This window comes from Rattus norvegicus, chromosome 16, assembly GCF_036323735.1.
Source record: "Rattus norvegicus strain BN/NHsdMcwi chromosome 16, GRCr8, whole genome shotgun sequence".
NCBI classification, from domain to species: Eukaryota; Metazoa; Chordata; class Mammalia; order Rodentia; family Muridae; genus Rattus; species Rattus norvegicus.
Genome location: NC_086034.1, coordinates 52,679,356 through 52,699,389, shown reverse-complemented (window position 1 = coordinate 52,699,389; position 20,034 = coordinate 52,679,356).

Here is a 20,034-nt window from a genome sequence, read left to right as displayed (position 1 = left end):
ATATGGGTGAGTGTGGACTTAGTAACCTGTAAAGTCATGTTCTGTTTAAAAATCTTCTCTCTCCAAGGAATAATGTCCTGTGCTTCCTAATGTTATCTGAGCAGAGGTCAAATAAGCAATTATCCATGCTTTCTGCCTTCGTGTAAGGCATGAATAATTCATAGAAGGTCCAGCAAAATGGGAACAGTATGTCCTTTAGCTTAGTCTGTGAGCTCCAGGCAGCTAGGATGCATGTAGCAGAAAGGTTTCCAAGGACAGATTCTAGCTTTCTACCCTCTTACTTCCACTGGCCTTGAAGAACTCTGTCAAACATTGAAGTGTATAGAATACTGTGTGTTTGCCCAATATCAGAGTCTAAGGGCACTAAGATTCAGATGGGTCAATGCCTGTCCCAGAGTGATGTAAGGCAGGGCTAACAACCCATTCTCTAAATTCTGGGGTGAGGCTTCCCTTCTTTTTGCCTTTATTTTTGGTAAATATTCTGCCTCATAAGACAAGAGATGGCCGAAAATATTTGGTAGGGAATGACAGAGAAATCATAAAGTAAAAGTTTTTGTCACTTTTCATATAATCATTTTTGAAATTATAATTACAACACTTTCCTACTTCCTTTTTATCCCTCCAGTCCCTCCTATGTACCCACCCATCCTGTTTTCTGTCAAGTTTATGGCCTCTTTTTCTTTCATTGTTGTTGTACATATATGTATATGTAATGACTATTCCTGGTTTTCAACTTGACTATATATGCAATGAGCTACAATCCAGAATTGGAGGGCTTTGGTCTAGATCTTGAGTCTGGATCTTGGCATGGAGATCTTGAGGTATAGTGGCCACAAAAAGCTTTGGCCCAGATAAGATAGTACATACCTTTCCCAGGAGACTGAGGCAAGGATATCTCTGAATTCAAGGTCAGCCTGGGACAAAGCACATCCCAGATCTAGGCGTGGTGTTATACACCTTTAATCTGGGCCACACCTTCTGCTGGAGACCTCCTTAAGGACAACGGAAGAAGGAAGAGTTCACTCTTCTTTACTGCTTAAAGTGGTATTTGGCAGAGTAAGGAGAGTGGAAAACCTTAAAGTGATACAATAGTGACAGGAGAGCTCGAACTATCCCTATCTGCAGACAATATGATGCTATACATTATAGAGCCTCCAGAGTCTACCAAAAACACTTACAGAAATGATAAACAATTTCAACAGTGGAACAGGATGCATAATTAACGTTCACAAACCAATAGCTTTTCTATAGCCCACCAACAAACCTACAAAGAGTCCATGGACACACTCCCATTCACAGTAGCCTCAAAAGAAAGAAAATATCTAGTAATAACCTAACCAAGGGGATAAAAGACTTCATGACAAAGCATTTTCAACAAATGATGCTGGGACAACTTGATATATACATGTAGAAGAATAAAATTAGATCCACACTTATTACCTTGCACAAAAACTAAGTAGTTCCTAAGGGATAGGAGACTTGACTGTGAAATCTGCAGCACTAAAACTGCTAAAGGAAAACAGGAAATACCTACATAATGTAGGTGTAGGAAAGGACTTTCTGGACAGGACTCCATTTTACCAGGGAACTGTGGCCAATGACTGACAAGTGAGACTTCGCAAAACTAAAAGGCTTCTGCATAGGTAAGAAAAAAAAAGTCACTCAAATGAAGAACAAGCTAACAGAATGGGAGAGGATCTTCCCAGATGGACGACTGTCCACATATGTAAAGAATTAAAAACAAGAAGAGTAGTATAAAAATGACCCTTTCAATAGTGGGCTTGGGATTTGAACAGAGCATTTTCAAGAGAAGAAATAAAAATAGTTAATAAATATCTCCCCCAAAAAAGTCCATTGGTCCTAAGAATTAGAGAAATGCAAATCAAAACAAACAACAGAAGATCAACAAAACAGCAGACAACAAACAGATACTGGACAGGATGGATGTGTGTTGTGGTTTGCCCTGGAGTTATCTGTATTTTGATGCTAATTCCACTGCCCCAAGGACAGCTGCCTAGTCAAGTACTCAGAAGTCAGCTGACTTCACCAGAACCACCTCCCCATTGAATTTGTAAAGGGGCAGGTACAGGATAGAAGGAAGCCTGTCATTGGAGGAGAAGGAAGGATGGGCAGAAGAGAAGTTTGAAGGAAGAGGAGGAGACTAGAAGAGAGAGGAGGAGTCAGGACAGAGGAGAGAGAGTGGGGAGAAGCCATGGCAGGTGATGTTAAGATTCTGCTCTGTGTATTTACAGGTTGTTGTCAATGTTCTTAAGGGATGGATGGTACCGGGCTTTGTATGTTTAAGTGGGCAATTATATCTTACCAATTGAGTCAAAGATTATTGTGTTGTGTGTTCTTTTATGTGAAGGTTTGAGTGTAGGAAAGTGTGTGGCAGCAAGAGACACTGGGCCGCCAAGGAGTGGGGATGTGTTTCCACCAAGATATCTAGCAGATATCTTGGGGCACCGAGGTGTAGACCCAGTGGGGTAAAAGACCACTATACCTCTTTATTTTTATACTTTTACAACAACAGATGTGGGGAAAGGAGACTGGGAATTACTGTTGGTGCAACAACTAGAGAAATCAGGGTGGTTTTCAAAGAAACTTAAATACAAATCTTCCATATGACCCAGCTTCACCACTCCTTGGCATCGGTCCTAGGGACCCAATTCGCTACTCCATGGATACTTGCTCAGTCCTGTTTCTGATGCTGTAGTCAAAATAGCTAGAAAACAGAGACGATCTAAATGCCCAACAACTGGCCAATGAATAACGAAACATGGCGTATACAAACTATGAGACGCAGTAGATGAACATTCGCAGCCCAGTGATATCTAAAAGTTGAAAACGTTTCAGTATCCTGGACAGTAATGTAATATGCGTGTTTAGATGTTTGGACAATATTGCAAGATCAAGCATCAACATGATGGCCAGACAGTGCTAGCATGTGCTTTCAATGCTAGCACTAGGGAAGTAGAGGCAGGTGGCTATGAGTCCCAGGCCAGCCTGGTCTACAGAGCTAGCCTGCCTCTATAGCCAAAGCTACATAAATAACACAAACAAAGGAATCAACATGACACATGGTCACTATCAGGTTGTTCTAGAAAGTCTGTTAGAATGACGCTCTGTGAGCCGTGGTGAAATAAAAAACAGAATCATGAACTTTGTGTGGTGGTTTTGCTCATAGATCTGAGTGCTTGGTGGCGAGGGAGTGGCACTCTTTGAAAGGATTAGGAGGTGTGGCCTTGTTGGAGGAGGTGTGTCACTTTGAGGTTTCAAAGAGCCCATTCATTGCAAGGCAGAGTCTCTCTTCCTGGTGCCTGTGGATCCAGATACAGAACTTGCTGCTACTTCTCCAGCCCCGTGTCTGCCACACTTCCCATCATCATGGCAATGGACTAAACTTTTGCAACTGCAAGCCAGCTCTAATTAAATGCTTTCTTTTATAAGAGTTGCCGTGGTTATGGTGTCTCTTCACTGCAGTAGAACACTAAGACCGAGGGTAAACTAATAGTGAGGATGTCTGAAATGTCGTACAGAGTCATGTGATCTATGTAACTACAATTATATAAAATACATTAAAGTCTGTGTACCCATAGTTTACACAATGTTCCATCCAATAGCCATAAACAAACAAAAATTCCAGCGCCAGGCATGAGAAGCCTGAAAACGTTTTATGGATAGCAGAGAACCTTGAAAGTATGAGGCATTGTTTGATGGTTGGTTGGTTGGTTTGAGACAGAAGTCTTTTCTCTATAGCCCTGGCTGCCCACTGTCCTGGAACTCATGAATGTAGACCAGGCTGGCCTTGAATTCACAGAGATCTGCCTGCCTCTGCCTCTGGAGTGTTGAAATTAAAGGTAGGCACTACCACACTACAGAAAGTAGGACTCTGGAAGACCATTAGTTTGAGCAGGGGCTTCCTAGTACATCAAACTCTCGCTCCTTCTGCTTCAGCTTCCTGAGTGCGCTGTTGGCTTATTATTGAATCTCTCTGCTCATCTGTTGCAAGGGTGGGGGTGGGGGTGGGGTGGGATTTACTCTGGCCACAGCATGCTTGTGCAAGTCAGAGGACAGCTAGCAGGAGTCGGTTCCTTCCTTTGTTCAGCCTGGGGAATTGAACCTATATCTTTTTTTAAAAATTGGATATTTTTTAATTTACATTTCAAATGGTATCCCCTTTCCTGGTTTCTTGTCTATAACCTCTCTATCCCATCCCCTGCCCCCTTCTTCTATGAGGGTGCCCCCCCAACCACTCACCCCTTCCTGCCTCCCCGCTCTGACATTCCCCTACAATGGGGGGGGGGGTGTCCAGCCTTGGCAGGATGAAGGGCTTTTCCTCCCTCTGGTGCCCAACCAGGCCATCTTCTGCTACATATGGGCCTGTCCATGTGTACTCTTTGGATGGTGGTTTAGTCCCTGGGAGTTCTGGTTGGTTGGTATTGTTGTTCTTATGGGGTTGCAAACCCCTTCAGCTCCTTCAATCCTTTCTCTAACTCCTCTAATGGGGACCCCGTTCTTGGTTCAATGGTTGGCTGTGAGCATCTGCCTCTGTATTTGTCATGAGCTGGCAGAGCCTCTCAGGAGACAGCTATATCAGGCTCCTGTCAGCATGCACTTCTTGGCATCAGCAATAGTGTCTGGGTTTGGTGGTTGTATGTATGTGGGCTGGATCCCAGGTGAGGCAGGCTTTGGATGCTCTTTCCTTCAGTCTCCACTCCAAACTTTGTCTCCATATCCCCTCCTATAAATATTTTTGTTCCCCCTTTTAAGAAGGACTGAAGTATCCATACTTTGGTAGTCCTTTTTGAGCTTCATGTGGTCTGTGGATTGTATCTTTTGGTAATTTGAGCATTTGGGCTAATATCCACTTATCAATGAGTGCATACCATGTGTGTTTTTCTGTGATTGGGTTAGCTCACTCAGGATGATATTTTCCAGTTTCATCCATTTGCCTACGAATTTCATAAAGTCATTGTTTTTGATAGCTGAGTAATATTCCATTGTGTAGATGTACCACATTTTCTGTATCCATTCCTTTGTTGAAGGGCATCTGGGATCTTTCCAGCTTCTGGCTATTATAAATAAGGCTGCGATGAACATAGTGGAGCACGTGTCTTTGTTATATGTTGGATGCTTTTGGGTATATGCCCAAGAGAGTTATAGCTGGGTCTATTTCCAATTTTCTGAGGAACCTCCAGATTGATTTTCAGAGGGGTTGTACCAGCTTGCAATCCCACCAACAATGGAGGAGTGTTCCTCTTTCTCCACATCCTCACCAGCATCTGTTGCCACCTGAGTTTTTATCTTGGCCATTCTCACTGGTGTGAGGTGCAATCTCAGGGCTGTTTTGATTTGCATTTCCCTAATGACTAAGGATGTTGAATATTGTTCTAGGTACTTCTCAGCCATTCGATACTCCTCAGTTGATAATTCTTTGTTTAGCTCTGTACCCCATTTTTAATAGGGTTATTTGATTCTCTGGATTCTAACTTCTTGAGTTCTTTGTATGTATTGGATATTAGCCCTCTATCAGATGTATGAACCTGTGTCTTTAGGCTTGGCGGCAAGCACATTTACCTGTATAACTGCCATATTCACCCTTGCTGTCTTTAATATAAATACTTCTAGACCCAGTGCATTAGAAATAGCAATAGAAGATTAATTCTCTAAAAATGACAGGATAAAAATCAGAGGCATTCCGTCTTATAGCCTGAAAAAACAAACAAACAAACAAACAAACAAACAAACAAACCCCAAAAGATCCCGAAAAGATCTTAGGTCATTTGCTCTTGTCATTTATTGATTTTTGTCACTAGGTGTCCCCTCGGTTAGTAAATCAGATGTGGCCAAGCCAAATGAGTGTAAGGAAAGTAGTCAGCAGCTAACAAGATGCCTTTCTGCCAGGTGTGTGTGTGTGTACGCGCGCACATATACTTGTGTGTGTTTGTGTATGTGTGAGTGCGCCTGTGTGTGAGTATGTACCTGTGTGTGTGCTTGTGTTTTTGTGTATGTGTGAATGTGATTGTGCCTCTGTGTGTGTGTGTGTGTGTGTGTGTGTGTGTGTGTGTGTGTGTTGGTGGGGGGAGGGCACTGGAGGAGGTGCCTACGTTCGGCAGATATTGCCTTTTAACCCAGGCCTTCTTGCTGGAGACTGGCTATCATTAGAATGAAGAAATTACATGCAAAAGGCACATTGTCAAAATCCAATTTCCACTCCGAGAAATGAGTATGGCCCAGAATAGATCCAGAACGTGATTAAACTGCAGGCTGGGCCTCTGGAGGGAGACTGGGCTGGCTCAGGTCCAGCAAGGAGCAGACTAAGCCTCTCTCTGGGCCTACTCAGGGCACAACATTGAAGGGAGGTCCTTTGCAGGCCAACCTGAGAAACTGGACTGCCTGTGTCACTTCAGGTGAGTTCTTATCTTAACAAACCAAAGACAATTTTATGACAGATTGCCAGGATTCAGACAGCCAAAGGCATGCCTGCTGCTGGCCCACATTATTCTTTATCCTATGGCTCAATCACCTGGCCCTGGAGGATTCTTTCCGTAGATGGCCTTTAGGGGCATTGAGAATGTGATTGCCATCAGAACAAGTCAAAGATGGGAAGGCACTGTATCTGTTCGATAGGAGTGCCGCTGGGCAAATGCTAACCACTGCTTGAGGTTTCTTTCCTGATCTCCTTCACTCCATCTCACTCCCCATCCCAGCTATCTTAGAGTCATAGCAAAACTCCCAGGGATACCTGAGCAGAAACAGAGTCCTCAACCCCCAAAAGACAAGTTCTAGAGTACCAGAGAAATTGTGCCAACGGTGTGCAAGTAGTATACCCATCCATGATCGAAGCCTGGCTTAGCTCCTTGTTGTTACCCTTGGGAGCGAGCCAGCAGGTGGAAAAAGGAAGGGGATATGGCCGGCTTTGTTTGTGCAGCTGGAAACTCTTGAGTCTGTTCTTCTAAAACCTTTAAACACCCTGGTCATAAGGTCACCCTGGAGCAAGGTGGAGGTTGGGAGCGATGGAGCCTGGAAGCGTGGAAGTGAGTTGGTAGATGTTAGCAGTTAAGTGAGAGGAGTGGACAGAAGTTTCGCATAGCATCAGGTGGCCATGTCTGAGTGGTGTCTCTGATCCAGCATCTGTACCTTTTCAGAGCCACTGGCTGGAAATGAATCAAGGAAGGAGAAAGGGTGGCCCCAAGTTTCCCAGCACAGGTACCCCCGAGGGAGCTTGCATGTTGAGGCAGAAGAACTGGAATCTGGGCAGAGCATCCAGATTGCTGTGGAAATGTGGATATGGACGGTCGTGGCTGATGGGAGACTGGGAAATCATTGAAGATCTCCTGATAGTTGGATGCAGCCAGATCGCTCCAGCTCTAGGAATCATTTAAAGCCTCAACTGTCCACCTCGTCTTTCTGTCTCTGCGAAAGATGGAATGAAAACCAGCAAGGGTTCTGAATGACTTGACCCAACAGCTGACATGGTTGACAAGGCAGATGTCCTTCAAGAGCTCAGGTTTCCATTCAACTAAAATACAAATGGTTTCTCTTAAGGAACCGTGTGCTTTCCACTCCTGTGGCCTTCACACTGACACCTCTACGGTTGGAATATGAAGTGTCTCCTACAGGCAAATACGTTGCACTCTTACTTCCCAACTATTGGCGTTATTCTGGGAAGTGGTGGAAAGTTTGGAAGATGGAGCCTTGATGGAGCAAGGAGGTCACTGGGGCACGCCCTTGGCAGGATGCCTTCATCCCTGGTCCCATCTTTGCCTTCTCTTCTTCTTGGCTGGCAGGAGGTGAGCAGCAGAGTTCTCCTTAGTCCTTAGTCCTTAGTGCCTTAGTCCACACACTTGGCCACAGAGGCACTAACCACGCACAGACTCCTTTGAAACCATGAGCCCAAAATCAATCCTTCTTCTCATTAGATTGCTTATGTATCTGTCACAGAAAACGAAAGCTGACTGACACAATGTCTGCCGTGCAGTAAGCATTCAGCAGAGACGGACGGAGGAGGCTTGCGAGCAAACTTGTTGGGACAGATCTCTCCTGTTTGGTGCCTGAGAGAGAGAGGGTCCAGGCTGGCCTCAAACTTGCGAGCTTCCTGCCCCAGCCTCCCAAGTGCTGGGATTATAAATATATACCATCCAGACCCAACAGGTCTCAGGGAGGATGACAGAACTCAAGGAATCTGTCTCTTAAACAGAGATGGTATTATGTCATCGTCGAAGTGGTTTTGTAACTTGTGGTCAGGGAGGATGTACTTGCCACCCTCTTCTCCCCTTGCATTTTGGTTCTTGTGCTCAATTCTTACCAGTGGTGCCATTTCCTGCTGTTTAGATTCAGGATTTTGTGGTTGGTTTTCTGCTTCCTCTCATGCTCATGTGACCGGAAGTAGAGAACTTTAGCAAACAAGAGGAAAGAGGGAAAATGCATCACATTTTAAAAAGGATTTATTTATTTATTTATTTATTTATTTATTTATTTATTTATTTATTTATTTATTTATTTATACATTCCAGATATTATTACCCTCTCAGTCCACCCCTGGACATCCACATCCCATATCTCCTCCCCATCCTCCCAGTCTCCACAAGGATGTCCCCACCCCCACCCACCCCACCAGACCTCTAAACTCCCTGGGGCCTCCAGTCTTTTGAGGATTAGGTGCATCGTCTCTGACTAAACCCAGATCCGGGAGTCCTCTGCTGTGTATGTGCCAGAGGCCTCATCTCAGCTGGTGTCTGCTGCCTGGTTGGTGATCCAGTGTCTGAGAGATGTCAGGGGTCCAGGCTAATTGAGACTGTAGGTTCTTCTACAGGGTTGCCCTCCTCCTCAGCTTCCTCCAGCTTTTCCCTAATTCAATAGAGGAGTCAGCAGCTTCTGTCCATTGGTTGGGTGCACATCTGCATCTGACTTTTTCAGCTGCTTGTTGGGTCTTTTGGAGGGCAGTCAGGATAGGTCCCTTTTTGTGGACACCCCATTGAGCTGGGTCCCACTTTGGGCTGTCGCTGGACCTCCTTTTCCTCAGGCTCTTCTCTGTTTCTATCCCTGCATTTCTTTTAGACAGGAAGAATTATGGGTCAGGGCTTTGACCGTGGGATAGGAACCCCATCTCTCATGATGCCTTGTCTTTCTGCTGAAAAGGTGGTTTCAATAAGTTCCTTCTCCCCACTGTAGGGCATTTCATTTAGGGCCCCCCACTTTTAGTCCTGGAGGTCCCTGCCTCACCTTTTGAAGAGTGTTCTGTAAGGGAGCAACTTCCCTTACAAGGGTGAGAAATAATCCTCTGTTGAATTAAGCCACTGAGAGTTCTGGATTCACCCTCAATGCAAGCACACGGATGACCCTGACTAATAGGATAAAATGTTCTCTGTTCACGCACGACAGAGGCAGCATCATTAGTGAAGTGGGCACAGTGTTCTGAGTGTGTGGTGGCTAGAATTCGGTTCGTTATCTTGAAATCGATAAGATGTGGGATCAAATGAGGAAAAAGAGGCCGGTTCCATCCAATTCGTGTTGTCATGAGAAAGACGTTTGAGCTCCTTCATTCTCTCATGCTCGGAGAAAAGAGAGAGCTCAAACTCATCCACAGGACACACAGGAAGGGGGATTCCAAAGACACCTTTCTGTGTTAATCCCTTCGAAGGCCTAGCCAAGAGGTATTCCATCTGACTCTAGATACTGGTGTTGTTTATCTCTGTCAAGAACTGATCCTGGGATAAAGCATCGAGGCATGCATGTGCTCAGTGCTACACAGAGAGAGTGAGGCCTTAAAACGGACCTTACTCACAAAGCAGGAAGAGGTTGATGAACCCAGGAGTCAAGCCTGACGTAGTTGCCCTTGCGGCCGTCATTGCAGTCATTCCGTGGTCGCTCTAACAACCCTGTGAAATACAAAAACATTTGGTGACTTAGGCACGTAGTAGGAATTATTCTTCAGCCTTTAAAGGAAAACATTCAGAAATGGGAAGCCAAAAGAAACCTTTTCTATTCTGAACACGAATGTACGTTAAAGACAGTATGCTAACAAAAGAAGGCAGGCATGAGGACAACCAGGAGTTTCACTTCCTTGTGGTTCCTAGACTAACTCATTCACTAGAAGGCTGAATGGTGGTTGGAGGGTGGAGGGATGGAAAGCTTCTCCTCAAGGGGGTTTACTTAGGGGAGACACAAGTGCTCTGGAGACAAATGGTGGAGGCCGCAATGCAGTGAGCCTCTACTTCATGCCTCTAAACTATAAACTCGAGGTGGTAAAAATGACAAATTGTGCATTGTACTGCTTTTACCAGATTCCCCATTTTTTTCTCAGCTTTTCTTACATGGAGGAAAGGGACTTGGGAAGTTGAAGGAAATGTTTGACATGTTTCAGGGACGTGGGGATAGAAGAGTGCCACCCTGGGGAGTTGCAGTTTCTTGATGCTGCTCAGTGCATTGTTAATGTCCTGTGAAAGTTGAAGGCATGGTCCTTGGCCTTTGGCAGTATTGAGAGAGTTAAGTATTTGAGTATTAAGACAATTTGGAAGAAGGACACGGTAAAAGGAATCCTGGGGTCTGAGGTGTGCCCTGAAAGGTCCTGATCTCTTCTTTCTCCTCTCCGTAGTCCCTTCCTGCCTTGAGGTAAGCTGGCTGACTCCATCACACATCCTATTATGATTCTCTTCCTCACCAGAGGCCCAAACACGCAAAGCCCACTGTTTGTTGGTCTGAAGCCTCTGAATCTGTGAGCCATGTTCAACCTTTCTTCTTTGTAAGTTGATGGCTTCAGGCATTTTTATCATAGCAATAAAAAGCTGACCAACACCTACACTGATAAACCCTCTGCTATGGCTGCCCCCACCCCCCACTCCCGAACTCAAAGGCAATAGTGAGTAAAACATAAAAGTGAAGCATTGTGGGAGACAACTCAAGGAAGGGCGCTGTGAGAGTCTGAGAGCACAGGACAGGAATATCGGGAGAAAAGCCAGTCTGTCCAGATCTTAACAGATTGGTAGTAATTCAGCTTAGAGAGTAGGTGGAGAGAGGCTGGGTTGCAGTTCAGTTGATAGAGTACTTGCTTAGCATGCATGGAGCCCCTGGATTTGTGGGGCTTCTGTAAACCTAGCAGTTGGGAGGCAGGAGAATCTGAAGGTCAAGAACGAAGGGTGGGAGATGACGGACTGAATAAAGCACATTTGATAACTGGCCTGACAACTGGAGTCTGGGCCTCCAGAACCCACGTAAAAAGCCGCATAGGCATGGCTGCCGCCTGTCACCAAGAGATCCCCAGGGCTACCAAGCTACCCCAAGTAGCTGGAATGAGTAACTCTGGGTTCACTGGGAGACCTTAAAGTGGTGAGAGATTAAGAAGACATCCTTCAACAAGTTTGGGCCTCCACACATGTGTGTACACATATGCACACAGTCACGAATGCCCACATGTCAATGAACATACACACAGAGACAACATCCCCACTCCCAGATATGCAAAGGAAAAAAGTAAGCTCATCCTGAGGACATATATAGTTCAGAGGCCATGCAGGGCAGCAGAGGGCCTGGCTTGCTGGGCCTTGAGTAGTGAGAGTTGGAAGACCAATCTAGGCAGAGGAGAAGATTCAAGAGCGGAAGAAGCTAGGGCTGAGTCAGATAAATAAGAGACTAAACACGATTTCTTCTTTGTTTAAGTAACATTTGAGTTTTAGGATAGCTTCAGATCCCCTAGACACCGCAAAGGTGACACAGAAGACACAGACAGCCCCCACCTAGTTCCTGTTCTCAGCACTGATGAGCCAGTCCTGACAGACGGCAATGAACTGGTCTGTAAATGTCCAGATTTCAGCCGTTTTCCTCATATCCTTTTCTTCTTTCAGGAGTTCATCCAAGTTTGCGTTCATCCAGTGTGGCAGAGGAGTGTGAAGCTCCCATGTACCCTACCTGCTATTCTCATTCTCACTGACAGTTAGTATTGATACAGTTGTTACATTGATCATATTGATACATTGCTACAGTAGATGGATGAGCCAGTATTGATACACTGCCATTAGCTGTGTTCAGATTTTCTTTTCCATCTCATAGTTTCAACCAGAATCCCACATTACATTTTTTAAGACTTTAAATCTGATTAATTGATTAACTAGGTTATTGATTGAGTGTGTGTGTGTGTGTGTGTGTGTGTGTGTGTGTGTGTGTGTGTGATCTTTGTGTATATGTGCTGGGTCCCAAGGATCAAACTCAAGCTCTCAAGCTTTACCCAGGTGTCTTTATCTGCTGGGCCATTTCCCTGGCCTCATGATCCTGCCTCACATTTGCTTTTAAGTTACATTGATTCCTTTCAGTGTGACAGTTTCACAGTGTGTTAAAGTCTTGATTTAATGACTCAGACAATTTTGAGAGGTATAGGTCAGGTATCTGGGAAACCAAGCTTCCCTGTCCTTCCCTGTTTCCTCCCCCTCCTTTTCTTCTTCCTCCCCCAGTTCCCTCACTATCACCGGAATCACACCTCAAATCCCTCCTGCCTCAGTCTCTTATACTATAGGGGCACATCATGATGCCTACTGTAAGAATCAGTGAGTCAAATCCAGGATCATGCATACTGTGCCAGACATCCTTGGCTTTGGCTTGTCTGGTGTCCTTCTCAAAGTTAGCCTTAGCTTCCTGGTTTTTGGAGGAAGCCCTCAGCAGCAAGATGCCTGCTCTCTCGTCAGACCGTGAATGTCTGCTCCCAACCTGCCTCTTCACCACTGATGTCAGTCATAGTCGCTGGGCCAAAGGACACCGCACCATTGTCTGGAATTGAGCATTGCAGTTTTGAGTAAGGAATGTTGACTGTGTGAAAACTGTATTTTAAGAAAATGCTTGCCACACAGATGTGAGAGCTTGAGTTTGGATCTATAGCGCTCATGCAGAAAGCCAGCTGCAGCAGTTAAACTAAGCAGCTCTGGGAGAGTGGGGGCAGGGGGACTGGACCCCTGGGACTTACTGCCAGTTGGCCTGCCAAATTAGTGAGCTCCAATTACCTACACCTGAACACAGAGGGGTGTGTGTGTGTGTGTGTGTGTGTGTGTGTGTGTGTGTGTGTGTGTGTGTTGTACAGAAAATGGTATTGTGAACTGAAAGGTCCACTCGTGGCTTATATACTAAGTTGGAGCACCGTGACCTGACACTGATCTAGATGATTCGTGGGACTTTCCTCATAGATGCTTCTTGCACACCAATTAACCCAGCAGAAGCTAGAAAACACTGTGTGTCAGAAGTGCATTTAGTCGGAGGGGCTGCTGAACATCAGAGCTGGGCAGCGCAGTCCGCTGCCGAGTACTGGTTGTCCCTCTGTGACCACATGACTCACTGTCACTACCCAGCATCTTGAGAGATGGCGCCACATCTTGCTATCTCAGAGAAAGCTCCAATTTTAACATCAATGCATACTTCTTACTGAATGTGCGTCCAGTTTACACCACTGTGAAATCAGAAACCATAGGTCAAGTGTCTGTGGACTGTGGACTGTGTCTATTTACTTGACTCCCATTTGACTGACAAGGGAACTGGAGCTTTCAGAGGACATATTATCCATTAACATTACACAACCAAGAAGTGGTCAAACTTGTCTCTGAAGTAAAGAAGTGTGCCTCCAGATGTCTACTTTATCACTGTGTCATCGGGGTATCACCCACTATCACCCGGGCCCTGTTAGAATGCACTTAGGTACCAGGGTTCAAATTCGGAGTTGGATTCCCCACTCCCACCTCCAGAGACTCTGTCCCAGTGGTTTGATGGCAAGACCTAAGCTCTCTATTTCAGATTGATTTATTTAAGTGTGAGTATGTGGCCTGCATGTCTGTTGGGCATTCCATGCATGCCTGCTGTCCATGGAGGTCAGAAGAAGACACTGGACTTCCTGTTACTAGAATTATGGATGTGGACCACCGTGTCGGTGCTGGGAACTGAACTCTGGTCCTCTGCAAGAGCTACAGGCGCTCTTCACTCCTGAGCCACGTTCCCAGGCTATGAGCCCATGAGAACCAAAAACAAAGAGTCACTTAGGATGTTCAGGGAACCTTGTAACCATTACACCCCTGAGTGGTGGCCTGAAGCTTTATCTGGGCAGAGAGAGCACAAAAATGACACTCCTGGGGATACTGGCAGCACTCCATAACTGTCTGGATGCAGAGACAACGAGGTGCAGGTGGCACATAGCCTAGTAACGGAGGAAATGTCTATATCTGTGACGGGGACACTGCTATAGGGGAGAAGAGATGATGAAGACTTGAACTTGATTTTGAGATGAGGTAGATTTGTCCTGGGAGGGAATTCCCACCAGAGGTTCTCCTAGAGACCTGACAAGCTAAAGACACCCCAGGTAGATGAGTTTTCTGTTTAAAGTCACAAGGAAGTGAGCTCATTTTAGACCTAGCAGGAGGGGGCAAAGGAATCCGGTTCTCAGACCACTCTTCTGGTAAACAGTGAATGAACCAGACCCCACCACTTACCTCATCAGTAGGCTACTATTGTCAGTGGGGAGTAACAGAACTGGAAGTATTTAGGGACACTGGGGGCATCTCCTGTGTCTTCTAAATGGTGTCCTGAGGCTGGACTCATGTATCCTCAAAGCTGGGATGGTGGATTCAGAGCCACCCTATCTCAAGACAGGAACCCAGAAAGTGACATGATGGCTAAGCCCCTGCCTTGGCAAGGTGTGTCTCAGAAGCGTTTCTGCCCGGGATTCAGGCCCTCACAGCAGCCCTGCAACAGAAAATGGATATCACACTTTTTTCCTGGCCAACCACATGGTTCTGTTTGCTCTAGCGATCATTTTCTTAATTCTGATACTTGGCACCTGCTGGGACCAAGCTCACGCCAGGCCCTGTTTCCACACCTGCTCTTTCCTGACCTGTAATAACCTTTTCTCTTGTTCCCAGGACCTGCCCTGCTCCTGGGACTCTGCCAGCCTTCACCAGCCAGGAGGCACCTCCTCCAGCCTATGGTTGGAAAAGGCAACTGGGTGGGCCCATAATGCTTTGCTTTGGGCCAATTCTGTCATTAAGGAAGAGAAAGAAAACCCAACCCACACACTTTTGTCAATGTTTGCTGGAACCTACGTAGACTTCTTGTTGAGCGGTTAGCTGTTGACGTTCTCGAAAGAGAGTTTCAGAAAAGGCTGGCCGAGGTTGTCAGTTGAAATCTCTAATATTTGGGCCCCAAACTGTTGGTTTCTGCACACTTGTGTCTTCCACAGGGCCCGCATTCAATCTCCAGCAGCCACTTATGGTGGCTCCCAACTGTCTGTAAGTCCAGTCTCAGGGGATTGGACACTCTCCTTTTGTTTCTGGTGACAGTGCATACACGTGGTATACATACTTGTAGGCAAAACACCCATACCCTCAAAACAATAGAGTAAAAAATTAATTGATATTACCCTGTATTATGTGTTCCGTTTTAACGTTAATGAGTTAGTCGAGTGAACTCATTCTCTGTCTTTGTGTCTCTGTGTCACTATTTCTCTCTCTCTCTCTCTCTCTCTCTCTCTCTCTCTCTCCCTCCCTCCCTCCCTCCCTCCCTCCCTTCCTCCCTCCTTCCTTCCCTTCCTCCTTCTCACTCTCTCTCCCTCTTTGCCCCCATTCCCTTCTATTTTCATTTGGAAGCAATTTTAATCCCCGAGAAAGCAGTTCAAGGACCTCCTGTAGGCTCTCTACACATTCCACGTTTTAATACTTTCCTCATTTGCCTTAGGGTCGCTCTGAGGAATTGCTCCTGTCATGCCGACATCCTGTGGGCATTCACTTAGCTCCTGAAGACCAGTAGGCAGCACACGCACTAACACCTAATTCTTCCGTGTATTTTCCAAGGACACAGACACTTTCTCCCGTCACATTTAGGACGTCGTCACATTTAGGAACTTTAACATTGACTTTGGCACATTTATTTTAAGTTTGTGTTCTAGCTTCATGCATTAGTTCAATAGCTAACCTTACAGCAATCTGTTTTTCTGGCAGCAGATTCAGCCCAGGATCCATATTACATTTAGTTTCCCCATCTTTGCAATCTCCTTTAATTTGAAACACTCCCTAACCTTATTACATCCGGGTAATACAATAATGTTCTTCCATTTAGGTTTGTCTGAGCTTCCTCATGGCTAGATTTAATTTTGTTTGCCCAAATGCCACAGAGCATCCCATTCGAAGGACCAGTTTGCTTCTCTGTCCCTTCAATCCCTCAGGGGTTGTCTAGGAATATAGGTTCTCATGAAAGAAAAGAATTCAAGGCCTTTTCTTTCTTTAAAAATGTAATTTTTCTTTTTCTAAAAACATAAATAGAAAAAAATGTATTTTCTTTCCTAGCTTTCTGCCCATGTAAGAATGCCAAACTGCTTCTCTAAAAGCAGTGCTATCTCTAAAAGCTTTGGAATGTTCCTACTTGCAATGGCTTGAATGAGAATGGCCCCATAGGCTCATATGTCTGAGTGCTTAGTCCCAAGTCATCCCTAATTTCCTGTTTGGGAAGGATTAGGCTTGGCCTTGTCACTGGAGTGGGCTTCGAGGTTTCAAAAGCCCATGCCAGGACCAACCTCCCCCCCCCCCCCCTCTCTCTCTCTCTCTCTCTCTCTCTCATCAGGATATAAGCTGTCAGCTACTGCTTCAGTGTCATGCCTGCCTGCCTGTCATTACACTCCCTGTTGTGAAGAATATGGACCAACTTTCTGAACATTTAAGGACGTCTCTGCAGGCTTATATTTTCCAAAACCTACTTTTTTTTTTTTTCTGGTTCTTTTTTTCGGAGCTGGGGACCGAACCCAGGGCCTTGCGCTCCCTAGGCAAGCGCTCTACCATTGAGCTAAATCCCCAACCCCCAAAACCTACTTTTAATAAGGGCTATATAATGCTTCAACCTCCCTTCTAGCCCACCACCCACCAGAAGTAGTGTAAAGGAAAGGTTAATAGAGCAAAGGAAGATGTGGACCTGTTTAGAAATAGTTCTTTGAAGTCAATCCAATCTGTGTTGTCAGGATATCAGCAGTTCAGTTCACACAAAGCAGCAGCAGCAGCAGCAGCTTGATCCACTCACAAACACCATTCACGAATCAACAGTGGCAGTTCAGTCCAGAAGAAACTGCAAGGCTCTGATAATCAGTCTGAGGCCATGGAAACCTCAAGAAGCTGAAAGAACACCACCAGGAGTTCTTTGGTGTGTTTCTCTTTACAAAGTCACAACAAACAGTGACCAGCAAATGTAGCAAGGTGAACCAATACCACAAAGTGTCATCAGCAAAGACCGGTGTCAGCAAAGTCCAATGATGACTAACGGAGTAGCAAGACATACCAATACCACACAATGTTGTCCACTGTCTGTTGGGTTATATTTATACCCTTTCCAAACATCACATGTTCTCTCAAGTGTCTACTCCAACAAAATATCACTAGCCCTTTTCCCAGGCTGCTTCCAGAAAAACACCACATGTCTTTTCTCAGCAAAACATCCTCTCATAAGACAGTTTCCAGAAAAATATGATAGAACCACGTCTCCCAAGAAACCAGAAATTTCCACTTCAAGTTCCTCATTTAAATGCTCCTCTTTATAACTTGCCTTGGTCATGGTGTCTCTTCACAGCAATAGAAAAGTAACTAAGTCACTACTCTAATTCATAATCACAGATGGATTTTTCAGTAACTCTGTTACGACTGCAGATGAAAGTAAGCAGTAAGTGGTGACACGTGAGGTCATCAATCAATGACATCATGATATCTGTAAGACTTCCACCCAACAACAACAGAATACACTTAAGAAAACCACATGCACAAAATATTTACCAATGTAGATCACATTCTATCTGCAATACACATCTCATGTCTCAGTCAATGTTAAAAGACAAACAAAGTGTGTGCTCTGGCCACAATAAAGCTAAACAATAAATTAATTACAGAAAGACTTCTTAAAATATTTGAAAATGTTTTGAAACTACTTGGAACCTTTCAAATATTTGAAAACTAAATAGCATGCTTCTAAATATCCCTGGAATCAAGGGAACCAGATAAATCAGAGAGTGGTTTGAATTGAAGGAAACTGGAAAAAATACAGTAAAATCTATGGGGTATGATAGCAAAGCTATGGGCTAAATGTATGCTATGGAGTAAATGTATTTTTCCCATAGGACTATATGTGGATATAGTGTTTATATATATGCGTGTAATATGCAGCATGAATTACATATTATGTACACACAAACTTTCAAATAATCGGAGTTGCAGACTGTTGGTAAGGAAGTTCTAAGTGGGGGGTAAGGAGATGGCTTAGCTGTAAAGTGCATTTGTTGTTCTTGCAGAGAATCTGAGTCCAGTTCCCATGCCTGGCCACTTACCAACCTGTATAACTCCAAGTCTAGGGGACCCAAGAAACTTATCTAGCTTCCTTAGTATACATACATACATACATACATACATACATACATACATACATACATACAAGCAGGCAAAACATTTATGCACATAAAATAAGTAAATCTGGAAAAAAAAAAGACATTACCAAGTGTCCCTGGACCCTTGAACCAGGTGCAATGGTTGAAGGTCCCATATAGCAGTTGAGTGATGTCTGAAACAGAAAACTGCCATTATTATCCCATTTCATCACATGTAACTGCCCCCTCCATGGTTCAATACAAATCCATTTCATCACCACAAGGACCTAGTTAGTGTAACCTCTTTAGCCACTCCCTATTGTAGCTGGTCTTTGCTACTTTGTGGGTTTTTCCGACCCTTTATCCCCCTGGTTTCACCCACTATCACTAGATAGGAGAGAAAGAAGGAGAGAGAGAGAAAGGGGGGTGGGGTGGGAGAGAGAGAGAGAGAGAGAGAGAGAGAGAGAGAGAGAGAGAGAGAACTAACAAACCACAACCAGCTCCCCTGAACCACCACCAACCACCAACCTCACTTCTCAGGGCCCTCAAATTTATATACCTTCTGAAAAGTTCCTAGAATTCCAAATGCCATACAATCACAGAAACTACCTGTAGCCAGCAAAACCATGCCTCTGCTAGCTCATGAGGCAAATCATAGTCAGGCCCCAAAGCAGCCCTACATCCCCACACCTGTGATTAAAACAAAACCATGTCCTTATAAAATTTCTGTGTTTTTTTTTAAAAGAAACCAAAATTCCAGAATTTTCACTACATCCTACTGTTCCCCTCTCCATTTTTCCTGACTCCAGGCAACCGCTAATCTGTTACCCACCTCAATGATTTTGTTATTTCAAGAATGTTATATAAATGGGGCCATCTTGCAGGAACTCTGTAAGGTTAAGTGTTTGGTTTTCTCTTTAGTGTAAAGCCCTTGTTCATTCGAATACACATGGCCATTTGGATTGATTCCAACGTTGGCAATGATGAACAATTAGGTTCTGTAAAATAGTTATACACAGGTTTCATGTGGATATAAACTTTCATATCTCTTGAGTCATATCTCATATCTAAGAGGAATGGCCAAGTTTTGTGAAATGTGAATTTTAAAAGGTTTTAAAATCGTATTGGTTTACTTATTATTTACTTAGTGTGTAGATATATGTCTGTGTGAAGTGCGTGTGTCACAGTGCACAAGTGAAGGTCAGAGGGAGAATTTATGGGAGCCCATTCTCTCCTTCCACCCTGAGGGCTCTGGGGATCAAACTCGGGTCATTAGGCTTGGCTACAGGTGCCTTTTAGCCACTCAGCCATCCCAACCCCTGAAACTTGAATTTTTTTATCCTTAAAAGAAACATCTTGAGCTGGGGAAACAGCTCAGTGACTAAACTACTTGCCATGAGAGCCCGAGTTCAAATTCCCATAACCCTCATGAGCCCGGCATGGTGCCGCACTTCTCTAGGCTTGCTTCTGTTGTGAGAGATGGACGGCAGAGACAGAGGATTTCACTGGCCAGCCAGCCTGCCGCACAGATCAGAGAACACAAAAAGACTCTGCCTCAAAGTGGCTCTCTCTCTCTCTCTCTCTCTCTCTCTCTCTCTCTCTCTCCATTCCACCTCCTTCTCCATATCTTTCTCCCTCTCCCTACCCCCCTCTTTCTTCACATACAAAGTAAG